Source organism: Nicotiana sylvestris, chromosome 5 (genome assembly GCF_000393655.2).
Source record: "Nicotiana sylvestris chromosome 5, ASM39365v2, whole genome shotgun sequence".
Classification (NCBI taxonomy): Eukaryota; Viridiplantae; Streptophyta; class Magnoliopsida; order Solanales; family Solanaceae; genus Nicotiana; species Nicotiana sylvestris.
The window spans coordinates 90086916-90100544 of NC_091061.1; the positions used below are offsets into that span (position 1 = coordinate 90086916).

Genomic DNA, 13629 nt, shown 5'->3' on the forward strand with positions numbered 1-13629 from the left:
TAAATTATCTTGGGCTAAGATTTACCTAAAATCTTCTTATTTAATTAGTTTAACACTTTTTGGTCACACTTCTACGCAACATCGTTTGCAAATAGTTGTTGTGTACTCAACTGTCGCCTTTTGTGTGCTTTACTTAGGCTCTGTTTCGGGTCTCTTCATTATTACTTCGTCTCTCTCATTTTTAGCTTTTGGTTAGATTTTCAGATTTTTCTATTTGCTCTTTCTTTTCCCCTTTTCGTACCTGTGACATGCGCTGAGTTTTTTTCGTGTTTCTTTCTTTCTTTTTTGTTTTCTCCCTATTTTCTTGGTGGAATGTGTACATGCATGTGAATTCTGTTATATATTCTGTTTAATGTTTAATTTCTTGTCAGTTCCTAACACTTTTATTGTAAATCCACTTGTATTATTACCAAACACTACTAATGCCCGTAATGTATTTGATAAAATATCTTATAGGAAAACTTTACCTACTGCTACAGGAGACGACACCGACAATGTACTGATACTCCTACAAAAGTAACACAAAACCAATCGTATTGCGCAGCACTAACTGCTATATGATGAGCACGACGACTGGACTTGTGGGCATTAGTTGGCTGTAATTTTGTATCCCAGTTAATTTGATAAAGATTTATCAAACTTTTAGTTATTTCCAGATATTTAATTTTGGTTTGCCTATGTATCATTATCTTACGTTACCAAGTTATTATGGATCTTAAATCACATGAAAATTAGATTATGCCATTATATTCATGCAGAGCTGGCTATCCTAAATCCAATCGGGAAAAATTTAATGCTTGGCAGCTTCTAAGGGCTTGATTCTCATACAATAAAGATGATTTAGTCATAGATCAACCCTCAATCAGTTGAAGAAATGCTTGTAAGTAGTTCTTAGAAAATTGTAGTTGTGATTTGTGAATTTGATATATAGTGCTTAATTAGTCGGTAAAAGGAGAAAAAATTAAATTCATAATAAACCATTTGTCTATTTGTTTCGCGAGGTTGCTCGCTATATGGACCAACTTCAGATGAGCTACTGGAAAGATAGATGCTCTACTTTTCAACTGTACTACAAGCAAGATGGTCTTTATATTTGCACTATTTTTATTTTCAATAGATTTTCTACAATACATTTATCTATCATTCAACAAAGGCATACACTTATTATTTATAGTAGGCAATATCTGTAAACAATACGTGCATTTTTATTATTGTGTTAAAGAAGCATGTTTCAAATGTATGCCATTTGCTTGCATAAGCATTTTGCAGATTGTTCTCTCTATCTCTTGTGACAATTGTGTTGGTTAATAACATGTTTGTATTAGTTACTACTATTCAGATGTGATGTGACTCTTCATATTCTAGGGTACTTATCTCCCTTAATTATATGAGACAACATAATAATTGGTCCACATATATATTTGCATATTCTGTAATACGGCTGAACAAAGATGTGAGTTCACGTCATTATATAATTATGGCTTTGAAGTTTACTTGAAACTTGATTTTTGCTCCTTAGTGTCAAGTAGTACAACATACATGCATTCACTGTGGGGTTATACAAGGAAATACGACTGTTCAACATGCATCTTCTCTGATGATGATGTAATAGCCTATTTGGCCAAGCTTGTTTTTGGGCTAAAAGTTTTTGCCAAAAATATTTTTTTCCAAAAATTGAGGTTAGAAGGAAAAAAGTGTTTTTGAGGAGAAGCAGAAGCACTTTATGAGAAGCAGAAAAAGTAGTTTCTCTCTAAAAGCACTTTTGAGAAAAATATACTTAGAAGCAGTTTTTAAAAACTTGACCAAACACTAATTACTACTCAAAAGTGTTTTTCAAATTAATTATCCAAACACAAACTATTTATTATCAAAAGCATTTTTTTGAAAAGTAATTTTGAGAAAAGCACTTTTCAAAATAAGCTGATTTTAGAAGCTTGGCCAAACAGGCTATAAGTCTCTTTAAATCTTTCTATAGTGATTCTTGCTCATTATGTTTTATACTCTTAAGCAAAATAATTTCTATCTTAAGTTTAAAGAATCATTATCGTTGTGATAAATGTAGAATATGTAATTAAAGTCTTTTCCCTTTTGTTGTTCATTTTGGCTGATCAATTTTTCAAAAGCTTCCAATTCATACGAACAAATGGTTGATTGTATCTCAGACATGTCTCTTCACATTTCAAAAATATATCTCCTAAGGAGCATGAAGTTTCATTACTGAAAAAACACTTGCATTTTTGGTACCTACTTTTCCTAGTAAGCTCTGCATGTTTAGTCAGTAAAATTGTCATACCTCCATGGTGGGATTAGTTAACCTACTATGCAACTTTTCATATAACTTATTAAACAACTCTCTTATGTATCTCATTTCGTCAACCAAAATGCTATTAGATAAAAAAAGAGAAGGAAGAGGTGAAGAACATTCTGTTTCATTTCTCATGAAACATGTTTAGAATTCGAAATACTAAAATGAGGATATGTAGTTCATATAAGCACATATTTGGAATATGAATCTCCCGATTGTTGCAGAGTATCTTCATCCAGCCAAGCTTTTGGTGGGCTTAAGAGATCTCATGTTATTGTTGTAACTCTTTGCAGCAGGTGTGTGTCTTTCTTTTAGTACTGCTTCAGCAGAACCAGTATCATCAACAACTGACGGGACTATTATAAATCTCGACATTTCTGCTCCATTGGAAGAATGAAATTAGTCTGATTGAGCTTTCTGCAGTTTCTGATACTGAGTTTGTCAACGCTATCAAGCATTGAAATGAAATTATTCTTACAGTTGAAAGAACGCATGAATTAGAGGTAAAGTTATGTTCTTTTCCCCTTTCAACTTTTAGGTTGGATCCAAGATAATTGATTAGTAAGTTTTCGTGCTAAAATATGGCATCATTTGTAGTTTTACCTATTAAATAGATTGACTGTATTTTGTTTGGCATCATTTGTTGTTTTACCTATTAAATAGATTGTCTGTGATTTGTTCGCCTCAAAGTCTATCCTGTTAATGTGAGATCTAATTTTACCACATCAACCAGTAGGAAAGACCACAAGAGTTCACTTCACTTTTTTACGGTCATATTCGTAATCCAAATTGTTTACTAGGTTGCCTACAATGCGGATTAAAAAAAAGGCATGTCTTTAATGAGTGGTATACTATTGCTAACAGCCTACTAATGATCCACCTGCTGAATTCAAGTCCAATTTCCTTTTTTCTTCACTGTTGTTAGCAATCCTAGCCAAGTACAGGTGAATATGCCATGCATGGGAATACAAATGTCTGATATGTGAGGATTATGCGCATAGAAAAAGAGAATTTTCTATTTCTTTGTGCTCAATTAGGAGTAAAAATGAAGAAACTCAAATTTTAAACAAATATATGTACTCCCTTAGTCCGAGCAACCAGTTTATTGTTTTGGGGGTGGGGGCTATGACAATAAGTTACTGAAGATTGTTTCACCTTTTACAAAGAAAATGTGTTCCATTTTTTAAATAAAGAAAATGATTACATTTTCTCATGCATTCTTTTTCTATAATTGTGGAACTCCAAATTTCTGTTCAAGTTTGATTTCAACTTTGTTTGGGAATGAGATTTATTTCATTTTCTTTCTGGTCGACTGACATCTCCATCATTGCTTTTCATGTCTGGTAAGTGTTGAATCGATATCAGCATATAGTTTTATTAATCTGTTTACATGTTCTCAGAGTTGGTACAAAATCCTTTGTTACCTTTTTCTACAAGAGGATCGCTTAAAAATGATAATCGCAAGGTTTTACTATAGTCTAAACCACGTGTTATGGTGGCACCTCTAGGTTTTCTCTCAAGGACAGAGAGTGATCAAGTGATCAATACATTGCCGAGTCCAACAGAGTATGCAAACCCAACCTACAAGACAAGGCAACTTGACAGCAATAAGTTTTGAGCAACTATAGAGTTTCAACAAATGCGGAACAGTGAGACAGATTTGCAACGACAAGAAGCAAGCTGAAAAATGCAATAATTGAAGCTTTGGACATGTTACTGGAGAGGAACCACTCTCCTGTTCCTTTTTTGCACATATTGGGAAGAAAACGAAAATTATACCCATATTGTATGGAAACTCTATCAAAATTTTAATCTTAATATGGAGCATCATTTATAGTTGCATCGCCAAGTTAAAAAAAAATAATGTTGGGCCCGGGCATAGCACGGGCATCATCTCTCTAGTCTTAGATAAGTGAAGCAAATAACAACTTTTTATTGAAAAATATTAGAATTAAAATGCACATGATACATGAGATGCGGCTGTCATGATCCAAAAATCCTAACATGTCGTGATGGCGCCTAACATGGTACTAGGCAAACCAACATTTCCAAGATACTTCCAACATTTAACAGAAAATGAATCAAAGTAGTTTTAAATAACAAAAATTCTCATAAACGGGGTAGAAACCCAAAACGTAACGCGGAAACTCCCGACATCGGAGTGTCACTGAGTTCATGAGCATCTATACATCACAAGTTTGGAAAAGAACAATGAAATTCTAGATCTAAATACAATAAACGTAAAGATAGTGAAGGAGAGACAAGGTCTGCGAAAACACCGGGCAACTACCTCGAAATCTCCAAAACGGTCAACTGAGCAAAAGAAGTCAACACGCTCCATGACCGGAAATAACTGGTTCTGCATACGAAATGTAGGGTATAGTGTGAGTACAACCAACTCAATAAGTAACAAGAATAAATAAAGAACTAAAAGTAGTGACGAGCTCTACAATTATAGTTCAGTTTCAATCATTTCAAGATATGAAAGTAGGCATGCTTTCAAATTTGACAATTTCAGGTCAAATTAGTTACCTCATGTCAAGTTCAAGTAAAACAGAATATAATATGTTTCAAAAAACTTCAAGTCAGTGATATATGGCAGCTAAGTGCAACAATAATAAAATCAAAAGCATCCTTTCAGATCAAAAGTCACTCAGTCTTTCTCAATAGCTCAGCACTCGGCACTCGCACTCAGTAGGTACATGTGCTCACTGGGGTGTACAGACTCTGGAGGGGCTCCTACAGACCAGGCACTATAATCTGCACGGACAACTCACGTGCTATAATATCAATATTTGGATCCACACGGATAACTCACGTGCTGCACGGATAACTCACGTGCTATAGTATCAATATCTGGATCCGCACGAATAACTCACGTGCTGCACTGACAATTCACGTGCTATATTATCAATATCCTCACAAATCGAGCCCTCGGCCTCACTAAGTCATCAACCTCCCCAGTCTTTCGAGCTCTTGATAATCATAAAAATCATCCCGAAACAGATATGATATAATACATCAACAAGGAATAATAGAGACTAAGATATGATATGCAAGTAAAATTGAGACTGAGTACATGTAGCAATTAACAGATAGTTCAACAGGTAACACGACTTCTGTGGGTCCCTGCATTACCAAAACATAGCCTAAATATGATTTCTGATTTGATTTTGCAGTCAATTTTCTATAACACAAGGAGAGTACGTAGCTAACAAGTTATTCAACTTCACAGTTCCATGGAATGGACCAAGTCACAATTTCTACGGTGCACACCCACACGCCCGTTACCTAGCATGTGCGTCACCTCCAAACCAATCACAAGACATATAATACGAGGTCTTATACTATCAGAACTAGATTTAGAACTATTACTTACCTCAATCCGATAAAATCTCTACTCCAACACACCTTTGCCTCGCAAATCGGCCTCTGAATGCCTCGAATCTAACCCAAACAATACGATTCAATCAACATGGGTTAAATGAATCAATTCCACAAGAAAATACGAAGTTATAAATCAAAAATCCTAAATCGGCTCCAAGCTGACCCCCGGGCCCACGTCTCGTAATCTAACAAAAGTCACAAAACTCGAAAGCTCATTCCACCACGAGTCTAACCACACCAAAATTATCAAAATCTGACACAATATCGCCACCCAAATCCCCAAATCAAACTCTCCAAATCCTAAGCCTCAAACCCCCAAATTTCACTTCAAAACCACACAATCTCGGCAGGAAAATCAATGGGGAAATAAGATTATTGATCAAAATGGGAACAAGGGAATTACTTCAAGAATTCACTCGAAAACCCTCTCAAAAATTGCCTTAGACCAAGCTTGTAATGTCCAAAAGGAAGAAAAATCGCGAACCTTTGAATTTATATGTTCTTCCCAGTCATTCCGCTTCTACGGAAACTTAACCGCTTTTGCGGCATCACAGAAGCAAAATTTCGACCACATCTGTGGCTCCATCCGCTTTTGCAGTCCCTCAACATGCTCCTGCAGACTCGCTTCTGCAAGCAACAACTCTACTTCTGCGGAACCAACTCCCCCCTCCATTTCCGCTTCTGCGCCAAATGCACCGCACCTGCAGCCTCGCAAGTGCGGAAAGAACCTCGCACCTACGACCTCTGGTTATTTCCTTCTTGGCCGCTTATGCGGTTCCCTTCTCGCTTATGTGAGCTCGCATCTGCAGTGCCCACTCCCAGGTGCGATTACACTAGCAGATGCCAATCTTCAGCAATTCTTTAAGTTAAAAACTTGATCTGTTAACCACATGAAATCCACCTGAGACCCCCGAGACCTCAACCAATCATACAATCCAGTCCTAAAACACGATAAGGACGTAGTCGAGCCTTAGAATCACCTCAAACAACATCAAAAACATGAATCACACCCTAATTTAAACCTATTGAAACTAAGAAAATTCAATTTCTACAAACGACGCCGAAACCTATCAAATCACGTCCGAATGACCTCAAATTTTGCACACAAGTCACAAATAACGCCATGGACCTACTCCAACTTCCGGAATTCCAATCTGACATCGTTATAAAAAAGTCCACCATCGGTCAAACTTCCCAAATTTCCAACTTTCTCTATTTCAAGCCTTATTCAACTACGGACTCCAAATCACAATCCGGACATTCTCCTAAGCCCAAAATCACTCCACGGAGCTAATAGAACAATCAAAACTCCATTCCGGAGTCGTTTACACATAAGTCAATATGATTCTTTAGTATGTTACCAGGGGCTGAGCTCAATAGCAACTTACTCAAAGACTGCGGCTACTTTAGCCTCAGTATGTTCCTACTGTTCCTACAGTGAGGATAGGGGAATCCCCGGTGGTAAGGAATCCAAATAGAATCCAAGGGAATAGACTTCCTTGCTGCCGAACTTCTCAGAAGAAGCTGGGCCTGTAGAATGTAGAAAAGAAGACTAGCCTTTCGATTTGAGTATTAGAAATAGAATGCCTTGGTTTATACTTCTAAGGAAGGGCTTTTCTTTTGTAACTACCTAATCCCCCTGGAGGGTCAATGGCCTGACTAAGAAAATTGCTGAAGCTGCAGTTACAGAGGGGAGAATTGGAATTGAATCCAAGGCTTTGCCTCTAGGATCATCTTACCTTCTAACTAAGGAAGTTTTCTACTAATTCAATCGATGTTTTCACCTTACTTAACTAGAGAGCAGATGCTGGAGGGGGAGGCCGGGCTTTCGCCTTTAAAGGGATAAGCTGTGATGTGATAGGCACGAAGTCAAGCAACCTATGAGTAAGTACTCCCGGTCTATACCTTGGCTAAAGTATCTTGCCAGGTATGCTAAGCTACCTATCCCTAAAGAGAATAGGCATCTTGTTACGGATAAAACTACGTTTAAGAAAGAACGATCATATGATGTCCAGAAAACGCATTAGAAAGCTCTATAGAGGTACGCAGTTGCTCCACCGATAGGGAAAGGGGAGAGGGATTGCGAAAACAGAATTACGATAGCTCAAGTTCAGTGAGCTTTAGGTATTGGTATTGAGAAGAAGAAGGCTTTTTCTTTCTCTTTTATTTTTGTCCCGAAGTCATTCTCCATTCCAATTTGGAATAGCAAGCGTAAGCGCAGGAGTTTTCTTGCTCTCGCTATCGTACCTCAGCCTTTCCACAAGCACTAACTAAGCCTTCATCCTCTCCCTATGCTCTTCCTGCGCTGTAGCTTTTCTCAATCCTCTCGCTATCGGTAAAGCAACTATGTACCTTTCAGTCGGTACAGTGTCTTTCGCTTCCCTTACTCCACTCTTTTCTCCTTTTAGGGAAAGAAAGAGCTTTGTAAAGCGATTCATATCGATTACTTAACGCCCTCTTCCCTGCTAGTATCCCTGTCCCATTAAGGTTAGGTGGGGGAATGGAACTGAAAGAAAGACTGCGGGAGAATATAGGTCTACTTTTTCTGCTGGCTTGGTTGAACTGGCTAACCCTGCATTGCTTTCAAAGGAATGCCTTTTGCTATTGTTACTTCCCTCTCAACTTGCCATAGGACTTGTAAAATTCCCACATCCGATTCGTAAACAGACAGGCTTGACCCGACCCTCAGACTGTCTTATAATAAGATAGTCATAATAGTCTAGTGCTAAGGCCTAAAAAGAAAATGAGCAAAATCCTCCTCCTTCAGGTGTGGCTTAGCATTAGGAAGTTCTTATAGAATGCGCTGTGAGGGAGAAGACAGAAGCAACTGACATAGTGAATGTCCGAGGAGTCAATAAGTGCCTCACTTTACAGTAAAGGAAGACGAATCCGCGAAAGGAAAGGTAACTGAAAGCGTATCTGCTTTGGGGCTTGAAGGATTTTCTGTTCTGACCTTCCTGAGCACGAGAGGCGTAACGATCTGGGCACTGTCTCGGAGAGAGGCTCGGTGAAGTAGACATGTCTGTGAAGATGCGGACTACCTCCACCTGGACAGAAAGACCGATTGAAGCTTAACTGTTCCCTGGGATTGGCTTTGGGCTTTTCCTGCGCAGCTTAGGTGGAGGGCGAAGAAGGCCTCCTTCCGGGGGGGGCCGAGCCATCAGTGAGATACCACTCTGAAAGAGCTAGAATTCTAACCTTGTGCCAGGACCTACGGGCCAAGGGACAGTCTCAGGTAGACGGGCGTAGGGGGCCCACACCAATCCATCCCGAACTTGGTGGTTAAACTATACTGCAGAAATTGAGAATAGATCATGATGAAACTGATGATCTTTCTTTTTTTCCCCTCCCTTTCTTTGAACCTTGTCAATGATCGAACTTAAAGATATGAACTGAGTGCCATTTGATGAGTAACTGAGAACAAAGGAGAGGGATATGGAAAGAATGAAGTAATCAAAGAAGAAGTTATAGCAGAAATATATTTTGCACTAGGGAATCGGTGACTGTGAGATGCTCCTCCCAGAGTTCAAGAAAATGTAGAAACTGGGGGGAGTCTCTATCAATTAGTGCCAGATAAATTTCTGAATAGTGGAAGGAGTCAATCTCCAGGATGAATGTCTCTACGACATTCTTGACGTCTTCCGGTTGTGGGGAGTAGTCCAGTGACCGCAACATGTGTGTCGCGCACCGGACCAGCCGGTTTTGCTGGCGAACAAAGCGGTCTATCGCCCTTTGTTCCTCCACCGAGAGACTTCCCCCCCCAGGAATTAATGGTTGATATGGTTCTTCTGGGGGTTCCTCGGGGGGAAGATTCAGATCGGGAATTATGGGCTCCGGCAGGGGTGTCACGGAATTCCCCAATCCCAGAGTCAAATCCATGGGTTCCCTACTAATTACTGCGATCACATAAAAACATAAACTTTGAGGCTCAATAGCTAAATACATGGCAATTGAATCATAAGCCGAGATCATAAAGAGCATACCGCGAGTAGGAAGTGGAATTAATACAATGGATTCAAAAGCATCAAACCTCTCTTGTTCGAAAGAATTGAAACACATCGAAATGGTACCAGCCGTACTTAATAATAGAAGGATTTGGCAGAAATATGTAAAATTGTCCCTCCTAAAAAGATTATTCCAGAATAAATGGGCAATAGTTAGGAGAGGTGCGCCAGCGGCGAGCAGAAGCAAGGTTATTAGATACCTCAGGAAAGCCCGGCCAGAACCACACGTGCAAGTTTCCCTGCATGTGGCTCGTCCGTGATAACTTCTTCGGATTTGCGTGAACTAGCGGACCGATCACTAAGTGGGGATGCTCCCTCCAGCATGAGCGAACCCTTTCGGAACTGGTTAAGAATGGGCGGCACTATCCCAGCCCGGATCCAGCCAGGTTCTATTGATCATGTCCCCTTCCCAACAGTTGTACCTTGTCTTGGGGCGTCTTTGGCTTTACGATAGAAAGCTCGCCGGAGAAAGCCAGGTGCCGTAGGTAAGCTCTATTTGGCCCGGAGCATTGATTTCCCATAACGAATAGGCTAGCTCTATCTCTCAATTACCTATCCTGTGCTCGAGAAGGTCCCTCAGTTCCTCGGCAGCACCTCGAGGTGCATTTAGTTGTCTTACATGAGACGAGGGCTATTCCCCACTCCATGGCATGACACCTTTCGCTCATCCATTCCGCCCGTCCAGACGCGGCGCCCTTTCTCATTATCATCTACCGCCCTTTCTTTCCTCCCGGCTATTCACGCATGAAGATCGTCGTATGTATGCTCGACTTCGGTTGCCGGTGCTATAATAGGTAGAAGTACATTATGGCAGGATCAGTCACCCGGGCAAACAACCCTCCTCCAAGAAGAATTGTGCTATGCCCCCCCGATCCCTATAGAGCGAAAGAGCTGCCTGGTGATCCCTAGGTTGCAGCACGTCCGGTCGTTAACTCCTCGCGCCGCTGCCGCCGTTTCTAGGACCGACCGACGCCTCACCTGCACAGGTACCTACGTAGTGTAGTCTCGGTCGCACATTCAACATAGCGTTCGGACTCATGTGCCTTCCAGAACCAGGGGTATTCGAGCCTGCTGCGTACGATTAGCCAGCCTTGCGGCGGCAAAAGGATTAGACGTCCCCCCATGCTACGGTTCCCTGCGGTCCAAACCCGGTGCCGCTTTAGGTTAGGGAGCTGGACGATAATAGCTCCTCCGCATCCCAAAGCGCGCTGCCCTCCTAGGCGCGCAACACTAAGTAATCCAAGCCAACCCACATTACTGACTAACGGTGGATAATCATATTTCTTAGAGGTACTAAATACAACTCCATGAATGAGCAAAATGAAGGTTGCATTAATGATAAAGATCTCTGGGGAAACCGCTAAAAAAAGATTGAACATGTGGGAGGATCCGAACGAATTCTGCTTTCATTTCCCCCGTATGGAGCACTGAGTTACTTACGTTACGGTCTTCAGCAGGCAGGCTGCACTCTAGGCGGCTAGGAAGGCTCGCTAGACCAGCAGCCAGACCAAGAATGAATGTGTAATGATGGTGATTCCACACCAGGCTCAATAAAAAATTGAATGTAGAAAGGGGATCCTAAACTAAAAAGGAGTCCATGACCCCTTTTTAGAGCGTATAAGGGGAGGTCGAATTCCAAACCTTTTCTCTCGAGTATACCCATTACCAAAAAATATACGTCACTTTGGGACACATGCGCATAGCCGCCGCGCGTGGCTAAAGGTCAACCAAAAAAAAGAGCTCAAACTCTTTTTTTTTTTTTAGTTCCACTGAGAAAGTCTTTTCTTATAAAAGACGCCACTCTACGAGGGAAGATGCAGATAAAAGGCCAATAGCCTGATGTCAGCTTCTACGGCATAAGCTTTAGATCTATCAACGAATAATAAACATTTTATAAGAAAAGATAAATTTTTTGTTGAAATCTCAAAGAAAGGTATAGGTGAAATTTGGAATAGTCATTTCAATCTTTTTCTTCCAATTCTAAGAAAGAAAAATCCCGAAAAATCCGTCAATAAATGACGAACTCCATTATACAGATGATAGGACAGGGCTAAGGCAGTAATCTCGACGGAGATTAGGATGAGCTTTGATGAATAAAAGAAGAATTGGTAGAAATTCTCATAGGTGAAGCAAATCAAACCAATTTTCAGACAAAGAAGATAAAAAAAGAAAACTATAGTGGCTAGGAAAGCTCCGGAGATTCTATGGGAAATTGAAAACGTCGAAGTAAGCTGTGGCTTATAAATAGGAAGATGAGGAGATAAGGGGCGAAGGATATGAAATGGTTATCTCGGCTGGGAATCAAGCCCCAACACAAAGAGCTGTGGGCCAGGTTGCTTTGCTTTATCGGATCAATCAGTGTGCAGTGGGCAAGCTCTTTCCCAAGTCGCTGAGCTGTTTAACAGAGGGAAGGTCAAAGAGCTGTGGGGCTAGGAGTGTTCTCAATCTTAGCATTCCGAGACAAAGCCTGGGTCGTCGAACTAAAGAATCTCAGCATTGGCCATAAAAACGCGTTTGAAGGCCTGTTTCTGGGACTGATAGGGAGGGGTCTAAAACTTGAATTTCTGCTATATCAACCTTCCAAACCAAAAGGGGATTCCGCTCCTACCGCTAAAGCATTGTTTCGGCCCCTGCTTCCAGAAGAGTTGGTGCAAAAGTCATTGTAGTCCAAATAGCGTATTTCCGGTTAGGGGCCTAAGACTCACTAAAGCAATTGTAGCTATTCACTCCTTCTAGTTCTAGTGAATTTCGCTCCAAATAGCATAAAAAGAAGCTTGAGTTCAATTAGGGGGGAACCCTCTGTAGTCAACCTGCTCCCAATGAAGAGGTAAGGGGCGTAGCGATGAAGTCGAACAGGGTTGGTAAATTTACCGGGTGACTCGAAAGCAGGCTCTTAAAGACCACTCCTAGCGCGTCAGTCATTTCGCTCCCAAAGAGCTCCCTAAAAACGTTGCCAATATCGACAGCAGCTCCTGTTCAAGCTCTTGTTTCGGTTCCCGCAAAAGAAATTGTTGCAGTCTCAACTGGATAAATGAACAGCTTCGCATCTATTTCCTATTGTAATGACAAAGGTTTTTCTACTGATCCAGTGTCAGATAATTGGGAATTCGCTTTCAGCTCTTAATCTTCTTCGGGAGACATGGAAAAAGGCAAGGCTCGAGAGACCTAGCGCTAAAGCAATTGTAGCGGCCCTTGCTCTATCTGCTTCTTTCTCTTCCCAGGAATGAAGAATTTTCTAAAAAAAGGATTTTCTTCTTTGTTTATATATATATTATTTATATATATATTATTATAATAATAAAAAGATTAAGCAAGCAAGAAAACGGATGCGCGAGGCTAACGCTATAGGCTTGAGCGCGTTAGCGCTTAATCAATCCGTTGCTTGTTCCTTTCGTGACTCAAACAGCCGGTACGCTTTCCGGCTCGCAACGACTCAAAGGGGCGGGGGCTATATATTTGCTTGCAAAGCAGGCTGTTCGCCTTTCGGAAAGGGTGAGCCTATTTGATTCAAAAGGCGCTACTAAACTACTCTAGTACAGCTAGTGTTAGTAGTACAACAGAATGCCGTTCACCCCGCAAGCCCTTCGTATGCAAGCCCTACTGAAGTACCAAAGGCGAACGGCATTAGTACAGCTGTTAAGAATACTCTCCGATGTTGACTTTGTAAACTAATAGGCCGGTAGGTTACTTTTGAATCAAAGTAGCGACGAAAGGGGGAAATAGCTCAGTCGGTTAGAGTGCTGGTCTGTCACGCCAGAAGTCGCGGGTTCGAACTCTATACAAAGGGCCTTTCCTTTCAAATGACAACTGCCTCTTCCTGCTGCGAGGGCCTTGAAACCAAACCGCCCCCCGCCCGAAAATGCCCATTCCTTTCTCGTTGGGGGTCAAAATGCTCGCTGTCCTATTACAGCCAGCTCCCAATGAGAAAAGATT

General features: G+C 40.8%; 1 long non-coding RNA gene across 1 annotated transcript; it reads left to right on the forward strand.

Moving 5' to 3' along the window:
* The first annotated feature begins 774 nt into the window (after nucleotides 1–774).
* LOC104230921 (uncharacterized) lies at nucleotides 775–4062 on the forward strand. The gene is made up of 3 exons (XR_711980.2): nucleotides 775–880; nucleotides 2599–2808; nucleotides 3814–4062. It is a non-coding gene; the product is annotated as an uncharacterized lncRNA (long non-coding RNA).
* The last annotated feature ends 9567 nt before the right edge of the window (nucleotides 4063–13629 follow it).